The sequence below is a fragment of the Sturnira hondurensis genome, unplaced genomic scaffold (genome assembly GCF_014824575.4).
Source record: "Sturnira hondurensis isolate 20B ecotype Veracruz unplaced genomic scaffold, ASM1482457v3 Scaffold0014436, whole genome shotgun sequence".
Lineage (NCBI taxonomy): Eukaryota > Metazoa > Chordata > Mammalia > Chiroptera > Phyllostomidae > Sturnira > Sturnira hondurensis.
In genome coordinates, this window is record NW_028087067.1 from 2652577 (window position 1) to 2667395 (window position 14819).

General features: G+C 52.8%; 1 long non-coding RNA gene across 1 annotated transcript; it reads right to left on the reverse strand.

Annotated features, from left to right (window-relative positions):
* Positions 1-5669: 5669 nt before the first annotated feature.
* LOC118999066 (uncharacterized) lies at positions 5670-10862 on the reverse strand. The gene is made up of 3 exons (XR_005069029.1): positions 10807-10862; positions 7418-7484; positions 5670-5786 (listed from the first exon to the last, which is right to left on the reverse strand). It is a non-coding gene; the product is annotated as an uncharacterized LOC118999066 (long non-coding RNA).
* Between the last annotated feature and the right edge of the window lie 3957 nt (positions 10863-14819).

Here is a 14819-nt window from a genome sequence, read left to right on the forward strand (position 1 = left end):
GCCTGGGCCTCGCAGCTGTGGAGCTCAGCTGTGATTAGGGTTTCCCACATCCCTCACTCTCCCAAAGCAGCTGGGCAGAGCAGACGCTGGGGACCGGAGGGCTGCTTTCCACTGGAGGCTGCGTCGGGGTGGAGCTGGCCATGCTGTGTTCGCCATCTGGGGCTGGGGGCTCTCCACTGAACCAGAGGTCAGCCATCTTCCCTCCAGCCCCCTGTTCATGTCTTACCAAGTTCAAAGTCTTCTACCAAAACGGCAACTGGATATACAAACTTCGTCAGTATCTACTTTGTATTTTCCCATTCACGTTGTCTCCCATGCCAGTCCCATGAGGATGCGTGCTGCCTCCTGACGCGGGGACGCCAGGAGTAAATGTGCATGATGGGTGCCATTGACCCCATCGCGGCGCCAAAGCCCCTGAACTGACCAACCCTGTCATGAAATAGATTCTGATATGGTTTTGTTCACCCACCACCACTCAGGGTCGGGGGGCCCGTCACACATCACATTGATCCACTCAGGGTCAATCTGAAAGTCAGTCTCTGGCAGCAACAGTGTGGAAGGAGAGAGGCCACGTGCTGAGCCTGAAAGCTCGGAAGGGACTGTGAGGCAGCCTTACAAACTCAGGGACCCAAAGTAGCCACAAAGGAGGATCTTAAATTAAAACTTACTAACTAAAAGCAGTTTGTGGCAGGTAGTCACACCCTAGGCTCACTGGTAAATAATGTTTTACCTTTTTTCATAGAATACCATTTTTAGCACAGATTACCTACTAATCTTCCAGCGGCATCACCCTCCTGGTCCTGGGTGTTTCCCACTCACTGCTTGTTTCAGCAGTCGCCGGAACATTCTGGTGCTCACCAGGGCGGCGCTTGGTCAAATAGTGCACTGTGGCCGCAGAGCTGGGACTGGCCTCCTGGGCAGTCCACTGCTTTGTTTAAAGGACAGATCATGAATCCAGCCAGGTCTACACTGATTACATGCAGAGAATTTCTCTGACACATAATTTCCCCATGTCCCCACCATCACTCATGGTTTAGATTAACTGAATCTTTCATGTGGCTGAGAGGTCCCTGATTCTGGTTCCTGCCCTGTCACTTCCACAGGGAGACAGAGCAGGGGGCTTGCACAAGCACTTGCCCAGGGACCACCACCACCACTGAGAGTCTAACTCATGCCAGTCAGCTGATTGATCCTTCATCATTAATGTCCCTACCTGCTCTCATCCCCTCCCACCTTAGTCCTGTCTAGGCCCAGCTGAGGCCCAGGGCTGGGCCAACAGACCTCCATCCTGAGTTTGGACTCAGACCTCACTGCTGGTTAGGACCCACTCCCAGGCGAGACCCTGCTGGTAGGGAATAAGGGTCAGAGGGAGCAGTGGGAGCAGAAGCCAGGCGGAAACTCGTGTCGGCTCTGGCTCTCAGCTGGATGGGCCCAGGGTCGGGTCAGCCCCAGGTCGAATACGGATTTGGTCAGATCCTCACCTCGGGGCAGTCAGAGGGCCCATCACACAGCACTCGAGTCCCCGCTACAGCGCCCACCACCACACTTGTGGCAAGTAGCCCCAGCCAACAGCACCTCGTGGTCAGGGCTAGAGCCCAGGTCCTGCCGTACCAGCGGCCTGCAGGCCCCACACAGCCAGCGCCCCGCCCGTGACTGCACCCCCAGGCCAGCCTCTGACTTCTCCACGTGGTCTGGCAGAACTGTGGACAAAGGCTCACACACGCCCATTCCACTTGCAGCTTGACTCCTACCAGGTCGGTCCATTGTCTAAAGACTGTCAGGGAGACGCTACACAAACGGACTCTGTCTGTTCTGAGTCAACTTCAACTGGACGAAACATGGACGAATAAAGGCTCTTCCAGACCAATTACAAACACAGCTTTGGTTTTTCTGCGTGTGAGTCCTCAAGAGTGTTTAGAGTTTTGAAGTGCGGTGAGTATTCCACATCGGTGACCCTTGCAGTGTGCGCCCTTCCACGTTGTCTGAGACTAAAATACTCCTTGAAGGCCTTTCCACACAGACGGCACTCGCGTGGCTTCTGTCTGGTGTGAGTCCGCCGATGCAGCGCGAAGTTGTAGCTTCTGTCGAAGGTCCTGCCACACACGCTGCACTCACATGGTTTCTCGCCCGTGTGAGTCCTCTCGTGTCGCCTGAGGACAGAAGAGTGCGTGAAGGCTTTCCCACACAGGCGACGCCCGTCCGGCTTCTCCCCAGCGTGGGTCCTCGCGTGTCGTCTGAGAACAGAGGAGCCGGAGAAGGCTTTTCCGCATTGACGACGCTCGTAGGGCCTCTCTCCGGGGTGAGTTCTCTCGTGTTTCCCAAGGTGCGAATGATGAGTGACGGCCTTGCCACACGGGTGACACCCATGTGGTTTCTCTCCAGTGTGGATCATCTCATGTCGCCTGCGGTTGGCGGCATTACGGAAGGCTTTCCCACACACATGACACTCAAAGGTCTTCTCTCCGTCCTGAGCTCCGCTGGGCTGCCCAGCAGCAGAGCGGCGAGCCGAAGCGCTCCCACGCTGACACTCGTCCCACGTAGTCCTCCCGCCGCCTGGTCTATCCCCGATTAAAGTAACGGACCGCGCTTCTAAATTCTTGGATGACGCGGGGTTTCTTTCCACGGCGAGGTATCACACATGGAGGCAATGTTAAGATTTCAGTAACATTTTCTCCCAGATTATTACATTCCAAAGGATCTTCTTCAGTAGGAAATCTCTGCTTTTTGAAAGGAAAGAAGGAACTGTTAGAGGTTTAGCTGCATTTATTCACTCCTTCGCACATTTCCCCACACATACGCTGCATTGTGGAGTGATTGTTCTGTGAGAGACCCCAGCTAAAACTGTTCCCCTCCCTCACACAAATGTAGGCATTTCTCTCCCATGTACATATGGTTTTCTCTCCTGTGGCATCCCAGCAGCAGCTGTGTGATTAATTTTTAGACGTTATGTTTCAAAGAGTGGGTCTGTGAACCAGGGTTACACCATTGCATACCAGGCCTCAGGTAATAGTTTTGACTTCAGGTTAAATTTCTTCCCTAAAACCAAACTCACCAAAGCTTTCTCCTACGAGAGCCAGTGGTCCCAACTTCAATCAGGCGACTGTGCCAAGTTCACGACTTGTTCACCTCCCGGGGCTGTGCTTGAAAGGGCAGGATCACACACACTGAACTTACCGTGGTGCTGATTAGGGACGCGTCCGTCTTGTGGAAATGTGGAGTGCATGTCATTTCTTGTTTTTTAAAATCATCTCTCCTGTCTGACATGACTGGGAAAAAACAGACCTGCATTATGAGGATTACAATGGTGAGGAGACCCAATGCCCACTGCAGTATGTTTCAAATCTAACACGTGAATGGGAAAGAATGTCAAAGTAAGGAATGCTTTCAGAAGAAACACATTACGGACATCAACAATTGACATCTTCTGAAGTAGAATTTGAGAAAAATAAAATGAATGGCAACTTGGGGAGGAAGAGAGAAAATTTCCGTGGAACAGGTCCACAAAAGGGGATGTTTGTGAATTAAAAAAATCAAAAGCACAGCTGCTACTGGCAAGTCAGGGACACAATGGGCAATTTTACGAACAACCAAGTAAGACAGTCCCCAGACAATGGAGAGCAGAATGACAGCAGGCAAGTCACTCTTCACCCCCGACCTCATCCTCAGCAGCATCTGCTCCATCCTCCTCGCGGTCCTTCTCAAGGGCAGCCACGTCCTTGCGGGCCGCACGCCCTCACCCATGTCCCAGTGGACAAAGGCTTGCTGGGCAAACCTCAGGTCACACCTGTGGTCCAGGTGCGCCCAGCCCGCAGCAACAGCTGAGTTGCCTGGTGTGCAGACAGCATGCTCCCTTTGCCCGGGGCTGCACCAGGCACCTCCGTGGGAGGTGGTGGTTAACGCCAACTCTGACCAGTGGGCCCCAGTCCACACACTGGATGCTTCACCTGGACTCAGTGGTGCTGACACCAGCACTGTCATCTTTGGAAACCACGTCACCAAAAGAGAACAGGCAGCAAGCTGGTCACGGTGGAGAGGTCGACGGGCTCAAAGCAGGTGGCGGTGGTCTCTGACGCAGCAGCTGTTTGCAGGAGGCTTTCTCAGCAGAGGTGATGGGGCATGCGTGACCAAAGGGAAGTGGACTCTGGGACGGGGTCCCAGGCTGGTGTGAATGCTGTGAGATCAGCGCTCGGGGCTCCGCCAGACCCCAAGGGCTGGATGGAAAGACAGTTACAGTTAGTGCAGGCTGGGTGCTCACTATTGAGGCTTCTACGACGGGTGTCATAGGTGGCGTTGCTGTCACAAAGGCACAGTCAGAGTGCTCCAGGGGGTGTGGGCGGTGAGGAGGGCTTGACTACAAGTGTGAAACTTGGTGGGGGATGGGGGAAAGGTGAATGGAGAACTCCTGTGAGTACATAAATACACCCTTCCCCCAAACCAAAGACAACGAGAGACCCTTGAATAGAAGTTAACACCTTCGAGGTTTAATGACATCCGAAGAATCTGTCCCCTGCGTTTAAGAAACATGACTAAACGGAAAGACCTTCCTTCACTCCTGTGCAGAGTCCACTCCCTCCCCACCAGGTCCTCCTCCTCCGGAGGCCCCGCTCGGGGTGCTCACCTGGACACCGGCCTTGCAGAGCGCCCATTCCCTCTCTTGACAGTTGCTCTCCCTCCTTCCACTGGGAAGTCACATGGGATTTGTGGAGCCAACCGCCTCTTTATAGGAAAATGGCACATGGATTTTGTTTTGAGCTGGTAACAGTACATGATCATCAGCACAGGGTCAAGTGCTGATGAAGAGGAAGTTCACAAGAAAGAGGAAGTTCACCACGGAAGGTCAGCCCACAGAAGATTGTGTCAAAAGCAGAATGGACGGTTCTTCTCCAGCAAAAACGTGGCTCTTGGACTGTTCCAAAAACTACGAAGGACCTATCACTGCTGATGCCCATGCCCAAGTTCAAAGACAGATTGCAGAGTCATCAATATTTTCACTCAGTAAGAAAACACAAGTTTTCACAGTGTTTGACTAATATAGCCAAAAAAGCCAATAAATACAACTTCTACCAGAAAAAAAAAAATCTAAGTTCAAGCCCTGGCTGGTGTAGCCTGAGAACCAGATGATCGCGGTTCGATTCCCAGTCAGGGCACATGTTTGGGTTGCAGGCCAGTTCCCAGCAGGGGATGCATGAGAGGCAACCATACATTGATATTTCTCTCCCTCTCTCCTTCCCTTCCCCTCTAAAGATAAATAAATAAAATCTTTAAAAAATAAAAAAAAATCTAAGTTCTATGTGGAAAATAAAATGCCCTATTATTTTTAATACTGTGTACTGGTCTGACCTCAGTCCCCACAGCAAAACAGTAATTTAAAAAAATCAGTACAACCCTGGCTGGTGTGGCTCAGTGGATTGAGTGCGGGCCTGCGAGCCACACAATCGAGGTTCGATTCCCAGTCAGGGCACATGCCTGGGTTGCAGGCCAGTTCCCGGTTCCCGGCAGGGGACGCGCAGGAGAGGCAACCATACATTGATGTTTCTCTCCCTCTCTCCTTCTCTTCCCCTCTAAAGATAAATAAATAAAATCTTTAAAAAAAATAAAATAAAAAAAAATCAGTACATTTACTTACCCATTTGAAAACAGTGAGTAATAAGAGACTCACCCATCGAGACCAGATGACTGATGTTCTCCAGCATCATATCTGTGAACAGCTTTCTCTGGGCCGGGTCCAGCAGGGCCCACTCCTCCTGGGCGAAGTGGACAGCCACATCCTCAAAGGACACAGCTTCCTGAAATGGCATGGATGCTGCTTCAGACAGGGCCATGGCCATCCCGCCCCTGGGGAGGGTGGCACAGGCAGGCGACGGTCCTACCGTGGTGGTGGCTGAGTGTGCCGACGGGTCTGAGTGTGTGTTTTGGGTCTAGTCACATCGTTCTCGTTGCTCACCTGGACACCTGACTCTGAGATGCACCCACAGAGATGTACCCACTGTACACACACATAACTCCATTGTGAAGAAATACCACACGAGGTGTGTGGTGTGATGTAACCTGGATCCCGGTAAATGGGTAATCGTGACTGCAAATCATGATCAGGAAATCTGCACCTGAAAGTTTGTAATTAAAACGCTCTCCTCCACCAACTTCAAGGAAACGTGCAGCCTCATCACAAGGAATGTAGCATCCATCATCGGCCGCTTTTTAACCAGGACTACAGGCAGACGGTCCTCCTTCGTCCCCTGTCCCCTCAATCAGTGAGCTCATTTAACAGTTGTGAATTTTTTAAAGATCCAGTGAGCACTATCTAAAACACACCACTAAATACAAGCTCTATGCTTATTATTCAGTGCATGACAGAAGATACTGAAGCATCGTCCAGAATTCTGCAGACCCGAACACGGTGCACAAAGGACTCGGGGGTCAGCACGCACAGCCTGCCACCGCCCCACAACTCCGACGCTTGCTGTCCAGTGTAAAGACAGGGGCTTGGCAGCACCAGCCAGAGACTCAGACCCCTGTGCTGGAGGACGATCAGGCGCTGATCTTCCCGTGATCTGAGCTTTCCCTCCCGCGGTTCTCCTGGGACCTCTGAGTACCAGGTACCCCCGTGCCCTGTCTCCTCGCCCTGTCCGTCTGCTCAAGCAGACTTCAAGGCTTCAAGTAACGAATCAAGGCTTCGTTACTCCTGAAGCCTTGATTATTCTGGCCTCTTCGGTTCATCGAAAATCCTCACCAGGCCCTAAGTGTCACTCTACCCCCTGCACTGCTCCTGAACCACAGCCAAACGAAGGAAACAATACTCCCTATGCACTGCTTCCCCTTAATCAAATTTGGTGAAAGGGGAATTACAGAAAAAGAAAATTCATGATTTGGGACATAAGAATAATGAGAATTTTAGTTTCCCTTTTTAGATTTCAAAAAGCACAAACATAGTCTACCAAAACTTAAAGAGGTTTGGAACTGGATGAAATCAATGAACTCCTCGTGTGCCTTCTGGCATAATCACTGTGTATTTCCCCCAGCACTGACCAGCCCCCCAGCCCCTGTGACACCGGATGGACTGAGCTCCCCTGTGGAAACATCTGCCTCCCTTTCTGGCTATGATATTTTGCTCCTTCCTCAATCCCGAGGCCATCACAATTGATAATATGGTTAACGTGTAACTTTCTTGTTTGCTAACAATGGCATGGATCAGATGGGGAAAATGAAAGCTTTCTCATCTCTTCTGTAAACACACACATCAACATCTTAGTTGCCAGGACAGAGACCACCGCCGAGCATGTCTGTGCCTCGACACGGCCATTCCAGATTCCGGGGACACTGAGCTGAGGCACAGGTGCTGTCCCCCGAGTGCACTCAGGACATCAGTGCCCACAGGACGGAGATGCACTCTCAACGGAAAGAGTCATGTCCACCTCACCTGGGACTCCATGTCACCAGCTCAGCTGCCAACTGTCCTCTGGGTCTTCACCACACAGGTGGCCAAGCTGGGGAGGGAGAGGGAAGCCATTAGACCTCATCATCTACAGTTTCCAGACCCCAACTGTCATGGAGCCCCAGTGCCGCCCAGCCCAGCTGACAGCCACAGGGGCGTGGGCTGCGATGCAGGGGGAGGTCCTCGCCTCCCAGGCTCAGTAGGCTGACAGTGATGCTCTGAAGATGCTCCACACACCTCGTCTCAGAGAAGAGAATTGCAGGGCTCCACGCTCACGACCCCACGACCCCCAGGATTTCTTGGTTCACTCTGGATCCCTGACTCATGCCACATGTGTCTCTACCTCCGGCCTGCACAATGAAACAACTGTGCAGGTTCTGTTTTCTTAAGTTTGCTCACAAGCAGTGTCTCTCCAACTCCATGCAGAGGTCTGGCACCTCAGGCCAGTCCCACCACTTCCTGCTGCTGGCCCCCACACCCACTTGTCCTGGCCGTTCCATCTTCTCCAGGTGAGGTTCCCAGGAACATCGAGCCCTCCACGCGACTTTTAGATTTGTTCTGCATGAAGATGGTTGTGAACCAAGGAAACTGGGAATACTTTGCATGATAGGGTTCGTCAATTCAGTGGCTTATTCCATTTAAAGGAACCAGTGGCATGCACCCTGCAGATGTGCCCCTGGAAGTCCCTTGCGTCAGAGAACAGCGTGTGTGGGCCACAGAACTACTCTCCTGTGCAGCATCCTCACAGGGCACTGGGCTGAGAGAGCACGGAAAGGAGGCATCGAGAGGAAACTCCGTTGATCCACTGGATATTCTAGAAAAGCGGAGGCTGAAACCCTGCTCTTGGCAGTCAGTGTTGGCGGCAATTTCATTTCATTATTTATTTCAGTGTGTGAGAGAGGCAGCATTCATAAAGTGTAAATCCTCCCTTAAAACATCAATAATCATGTGTATTTCACAGACAAATGACAATAATGAGTCATAACAGAATTAGGTGTAATTCACCCATTTGCAACTTGTAACAGTTAAGTTTTAGTACCTGTAACTCTGTGCCTAAAGATTTACATGTATTCACTTCCTAATTCCTCCAAATAACCCTGCCGATTATGGCTCATTTATACATTTAATAAATGACATGATCTGAGGTTCAGAACTTCAGTAATGAGACAAAATCAAATGTATACAAGCACAGAAATGCATATAAGCACACATTAGAAAGTGACACACGTATAGTTTGAATTCGTCTCTGCCTCCTTCTGAGTTCAGATTCTTCCACACCCAGACTTTACCTAGAATAGTACCTTTAACATTAAAATTCAGAGGCTCCACTCTGTTTTTGGGACGAAGTCTCCTTCCTGACTTTTCACAAACAATGTCTCCCCATGTCCGCGTTCCCCATCACAGGGGAACCATGGCCGTGCCCCAGCTCAGCTCCTCCCTCTGCTGCCCGGCCCCTGGTGTCCGTGGGTACTGACCAAGATGAGCGTTAGTTCCGATGTGCCACTGGCCGTCGGCCACGTCTGCTGAAGAAGACCTCGGCACAGGGCATCTCCAAAGAGTTGCCTGCTCCACCACCACGGCCGAGACAGAGCACCCAGGCCTAGGGTCACGCCTTGGGCACTAATGCCTCTCCCATGCTCCCGAAACACTTCTATCTGTGTGCCTTTGAACTCACACATTCTCACACTCCCTCACTTTCAACACACGACACAGCTCCTACCAAATGAACACATGTGAGTTTAGCATCAAAAAATGTACAAATGTTCCTGCATTTTCATCTACAAATATACATGCAGGTGTATGTATTCACACACGTATACATGTGCATATACAAAGTTCTGGCTGAAGCAGAGGGAACCACGTGAGTTGATGGATGAGAATCTCTCTGCAGTTGTGGGGGGGGGCGGGGCGCATCTTGCAGGAACTTGTGACATTATGAAGCGCACTGGCTCCTGACCCAGTCACCCCCTCCCCGCCCCCACCACTGCGGGCAGGAACCTGCAGAGCAGTCTTCTCTCTGCAGCCCCGTGGACGCCAAGGTTTCGCTGGGACGCGCGTGCTTGAACAGTTTAAAATCTCCTACAACTAGACACGCAGTGACTCGGTTCTAGACAGTTACGAGGCCACACACACACCGTCACGTAGATGAAACACCGTCTTCGTGGGCCATGCCTGTCAGCTTCCAAGCGTTCCCTTCCACCGCAGACCATCGGTACTTCGGGGTCAAAGGCACAGCTTCACGCTGTCAGCCTCAGACAAGCTGCACAGTTGGGTCAAGCACGCGCTGCACCTTGTCCCATTCAGCTCCTGACTTCTCAGGCAGTCCAGACGCGATTCACTGCAGGGCTGCAGGGCCGACAGTACGTGCAGACCTGGTTCCCTGCAGGCCAGGTCCCAGAGGCCGGTCTGCGCGTGGGCGTGGGCGCCTCTCGCCCTCCCGGAGCGCGAGGCACTGGCTCTGGAAGCAGGAGAGGATTAGCGGGCGGGCCACGATCGGGAGGGTAACGTGCTGCACGGGACACTTCGAAGGGTCACGGATCCGCAGGCACGAAGAATGGCGTGTCCAGAGCAGGAGACCGAGGAGCCAACGGAGGGTCGGAATGCCTGCCAGGGCAGAGACACCACGGAGCCTTTGGCCCCGCTTCGCTGCTGCTCGGAGGTCCCTTCTCAGGAGACGTGACTCTCGATGAGCCCTGGCTCCGGCCTCAGAACCTGCCATCCGGTCTTTCCGCCGCCCCGCCCCGCGCACGCCCCCTACCGGTCGCCCTTCCACTTACCCTGCGCCCACAGCACCCACCCACCTCCCACCCTCTGTTTCGCCCTTTAGGAAGCCCTCGCCCTCCCTCACTCCCCCTTTCTCCCCGTCCTCCCACCACAGGCCGACCAGCGCAGGGACAGAATCAAGGGGCCCTCTGCCCTCCCGGGTGGACGCCGGACCTGTGAACACTGTCAGGGACACACAGCGGGGCAGATTCGGGACTGAAGGATGGCAGTGTCCCGGGATGGCATCGCCCCCTCCCCAGCCTGGGGACTGCGCCTCGGGGAGGTGGTCACCGCGAAAGCCGGCCTGGGGGTCCGTAGGACCAGGGCCAGGGACTGCGCCGCGTCCTCGGGGCTGCCCCAAGGGGTGAGAAGCCACATTTCCAATGGGAACAGGACACCGTGCAGGGAGGCCTCGGAGTGACCGTGACCAGAACCGAAAAGGACTCTAAGCGACGCCAGAGCGCTCGCCTCCGGGCCTCTCCGGGACAGCGGGGACTATGAGCGCACAAGCAGGGACACTCGCAAGGATGCCTGGACCCGAGTGTGGAGGATGCTGAGCGATGGAGGCTGCGGAGGCCAGAGTTAAAGCTCAGAGGACGGAGCTCACTCACCCGACCGGGACCCTCGCTCGGGGAAATCTCCTGCGTCCACAGGAAATTACGCCAGGTCCGGGGCCTGGGCTAGCAAAGGCGGGTCGGAGACAACGTGGTCTGCTGGGGGGCGGAGCTTGGGTGGGGGCGGGGCCAGACGGAGAGGCCCTGAGCTTCGAGTGGCTGGCGTGGCCAGGGGGCGTGTCTTAAGGGGCGTCGCCGTCGAAGCCTCTGGCCCCACCCACCCCCAGTTTCTGTCGGTTCCTCCTTCCACCCAGTGCACCTCTGGTCTCTGCTTAGAGTTTCCTTGGCGCCGATGGCAACCGGACTCCTTCCTCCTGACTTGGGTTTAAATGTTTAAGACAGCTCAAGGCAAGAGCTTAGAGTTGTGAGGCCATTTAAACCACTGACAAGTTGATACCATCTAAGTCAAAATCTGTTTTCCGCGCTGGAGACACATCTCCTGTGACTGCAAGGGGCTCAGCGGAGCCTCAGGGCCGGATGAGGGCAGCGGCTGGTGCCAGGCGCCTGTGCACTTAGAAGGGTCTCTGTAACTCAGCAAGGCCTCAGTGGTTTGTGTTGAAGCCTGAAGCCGGCTATGAAAGTGTTCCAGTCGTCATTTTCACGACAGATAGACTTCTAATCTATCTTATAAGTCAGTCTTCAGTCTCTGCTCAGGTCATCTGATCCTGGCCTTAAGAATCGAAAGTGCCTGTATGACCGACCACCAGTCCTACTGGCAACACCAGCACTAAGAAATAACAGGCAGCCAACACAGGTGACCATGTTATTCGTTCATCTTTTATTAGTGCAAATTTAATCCAAATCTATACTACCCTCACGACAACACTAATTATCAGTAATGACATCACACGAGAGAATTGGGAGCCAACGAACCCGAGTTCCAGAGTCTCAGTCTGCCCGTGTGGGAGACAGCACAGTGAGCAAGGGAGCGGTCAGAGTCCTGCAAGGAAGGACTTTCAGAGCCAAATGGGCAGCAGGGCAGATGAAGCCCTCTATCCAGCCGGGCAGAGCCACTGGCACGGATGCCAAGGGAGACCAGTGTGGTGTGGGGCAGCCCTCTGGTGTGTGGGGCTCGGCTGTTTTAGCTCTGTTCTGGAACCTGCCTCCGCTATACCTTGAACGTGGTGATGTACTTCAAGTTTCTGGATAAGTGTCTTGACACCCTTAATGAACAGTGGAGAATTTCTCCAGGAGCCTGTGTGTGGGTGGTCCCGCTCTGCAGACCTGGCTGTTGTTCCAATCAACTGTGCTGTTGTCTTGGTTGCATGAGTCTGGCCTGACTTAGGTAGTTTCCTTCTTGAAACAAAGTGTCATGGCTGACTGGCAGCCATCTTGGTTAGCATGAGTGACTATACTTTGTTTTATATACTTTATACTTTCTTGACCAGACAGATGCCATTTTATTTGCCCTACTGTTGCCACAGAAAGACACAAGGATGCCACAGAATGTGATTTGTGTCTCTAGTTCCAGTTCCCCAGCAGGGCAGGCACAGTCTGTTCATATTTAACTCTTTCTGTTTCACACCTGCAGAGGCGACTTGTAAATTCGAGACCTCAGGGATGAGTCCACAAAGGTGGATGGCATCCCAGAAGTTGCTTTGGTCATTGATTTCTAAGTGTATTGTAGCTTCATCTTTTTCTTCATTCGCAGAGCTATCGGGAAGTGATACATTTTAACAAATCCAATGACACATAAAATAACACACAGTTAAGACTTTACCCACTGGTGGGGCTGTCTCTAGGACTGGCATAGGAAGCAAAGGGGGAAAGAGACGGGATTCAACTCCAAATGCAGCATGGGGAGTGGAAATTTTTAACCAAAGAGCAGGGTAGAAAGAGGAAACATCAGGGGTCAGGGGGATTTGGCTACTCTTGACCTTTGTAACAGGCCATAACCAAAAGAAAGAGGAGGAGAAATAAGCATGCCCCCCCCCTCAAGAAAGCCCACAACCTTGTTACCTAGTTTGTAATCCAACCCGTCTCACAGATGCATAAAGGGACTGCCAAAGTGCCCTTCTCGGAGGTCTTGCTTCCCAGCAAGTGTGTCAGTTTGGCTCAAATAAATCCTCATGAACATTCTTTACCCGACTGGATGTTTCTCAGGTCAATAATGGAGGGAAGAGGTGAAAACCTGGGAACTACTGTATGTTTTCGGATTGTAAGATGCACCCCCCCAAATTAGGGAGGAAAATGGGGGTGTGTCTTGTTGTCCAAATGTAGCTTACCTGGCTTGCTGTGTGTCGGGGCCGGCGGTGGAGCAGGGTCACAGGTTATTAAATATTTTACCCTATTTTTTGCTTCATAATTTTTTCCTCCTGTTTCCTCCTCTAAAACTTAGGTGCATCTTAAGTTCCAGTGTGTCTTCTAGTCCTAAAACTATGGTATTCCTGTTCTGGGACCCTCTCCCAAGACTCCCAGGCACCCTTGAACCTGACCTCCGTTTCCCCTCCTGTCCACACAAAGGAGGGGAATTTCCTCTTTCCTCATTTCCTCCCCACCCCAGGCCTCAGGTCTCCTCACTGTCCGCAACAGGCTGGTACCCTTAGGAACAGAATTATTTCTGAACAAGATTTACTTTACAGCAAAAAAGACCAGAACCCGGACTTGCCCCCATCGAGGTGGTTGCTGTCTCAGAAACAGCTGCTTCATGTCCTGCTGCTGAGGAGTCCTGTGTGTCGACCAGCGAGCACGTCGCATGACTGGCAGAAAGGAGAGAAAGCTGTCCCCTAGCTTCTCAGTGAGAAACGAGGTCATTCCCTGTGAATGCAGGTGAGGCCCCCAGTGGCCACCTGCCCTCCTGTCCTTGGTGACCAGTACAGTCGACCGAGCTGCACAGTTTGCTTGCTGCCTGGGTCACAGTGCCCACAGGGCTCACTCTCCATGGCTAGGTTCAATGCACGAGCTGCTCAGTCTGGCCCAGCCTCTCCTGCAGCCTGCAGCAAGCCCCACAGTGGGTCCAGCATGGATGTGCCCTGAGCATCCTGGCTGTCTGTTCTTGCCTGGGCCACTCACTGCCCAAGTCTAGGGGAGATGTTCCAGGCCCAGTCTCAGTGCTGGCGCCCCATCTGCCGCAGCCCTCGTCTGCCCACCGTCCACTGGAGAGGATTTCTCCTTCCTTTGCCATGTTCGGGTTGTTCATTCTTAATCGCTTATGGCTCATTTAATCTCGAACGACAGTGTTTTATGGGCATGTCTTTTCTCCTCTCCCAGCTTCTACAAACCCCAGAAGATCAAACCTTGAGTCTGGGGTCAGCTCTCATTTGTCTCCCTCCACAGTCTCAGCAGAGAGTTTGGACATGCTGTGGAATGGGTGAATTTCGATTTCAGTTGTGTGGTGGGGTGGGGGTGTGGAAGGAAGCTGGAAATGATTTGGGAAATGCTGTGTAGGGCTTGAAATGATTGGTTCTCTGGGAAAATAAAAAATGCACCTGTCTGCTGAGAACAGAGTCTGTAAAGGAATGGGGAAATCTTCGTCTGTCTGTCCATCCATCCATCCCTCCATCTCTCCATCCATCCATCCATCCATCCATCCAACGAACAATTATTAAGCACCTACTATGCACCAGAAGTGGTGTTCAGTGTGGAGGTGCAGTAATGAGACCTAAGTTCTAGCTCACACAGAGACTCTGTTCAAGTTCAGAAAGATCGGCAACAAACAGGAACCGCGTGGTGTTAAGAGCCACAGTGTATGCCAGTCAGAGTGAGGTGTGGGGGGTGGTTGTATTGGGCCGGGTGTCATGGGAGGCCATGGGGTGCTCCTGGGAAGATCTGGGCATGAGCCGAGCAGAAGGCGGGGCAGATGGGACAAAGCTTTAAGGGCTGGGAAGGTGGTTGCCAGGCGCCGAGGAAGGAAGACAGACTGGATGGTGGGGGACAGGGTGAGGAGGGAAAACAGCAGCTGCACGGGGCGGTGGCGGTGGTGGTGGCTGGGGGGAGCAACAGACAGCGTGGTGCTCAGGGCTGCAGATGGAGGCAGGGACCGAGGTCTGGACTCTACACACTTGCCGTGT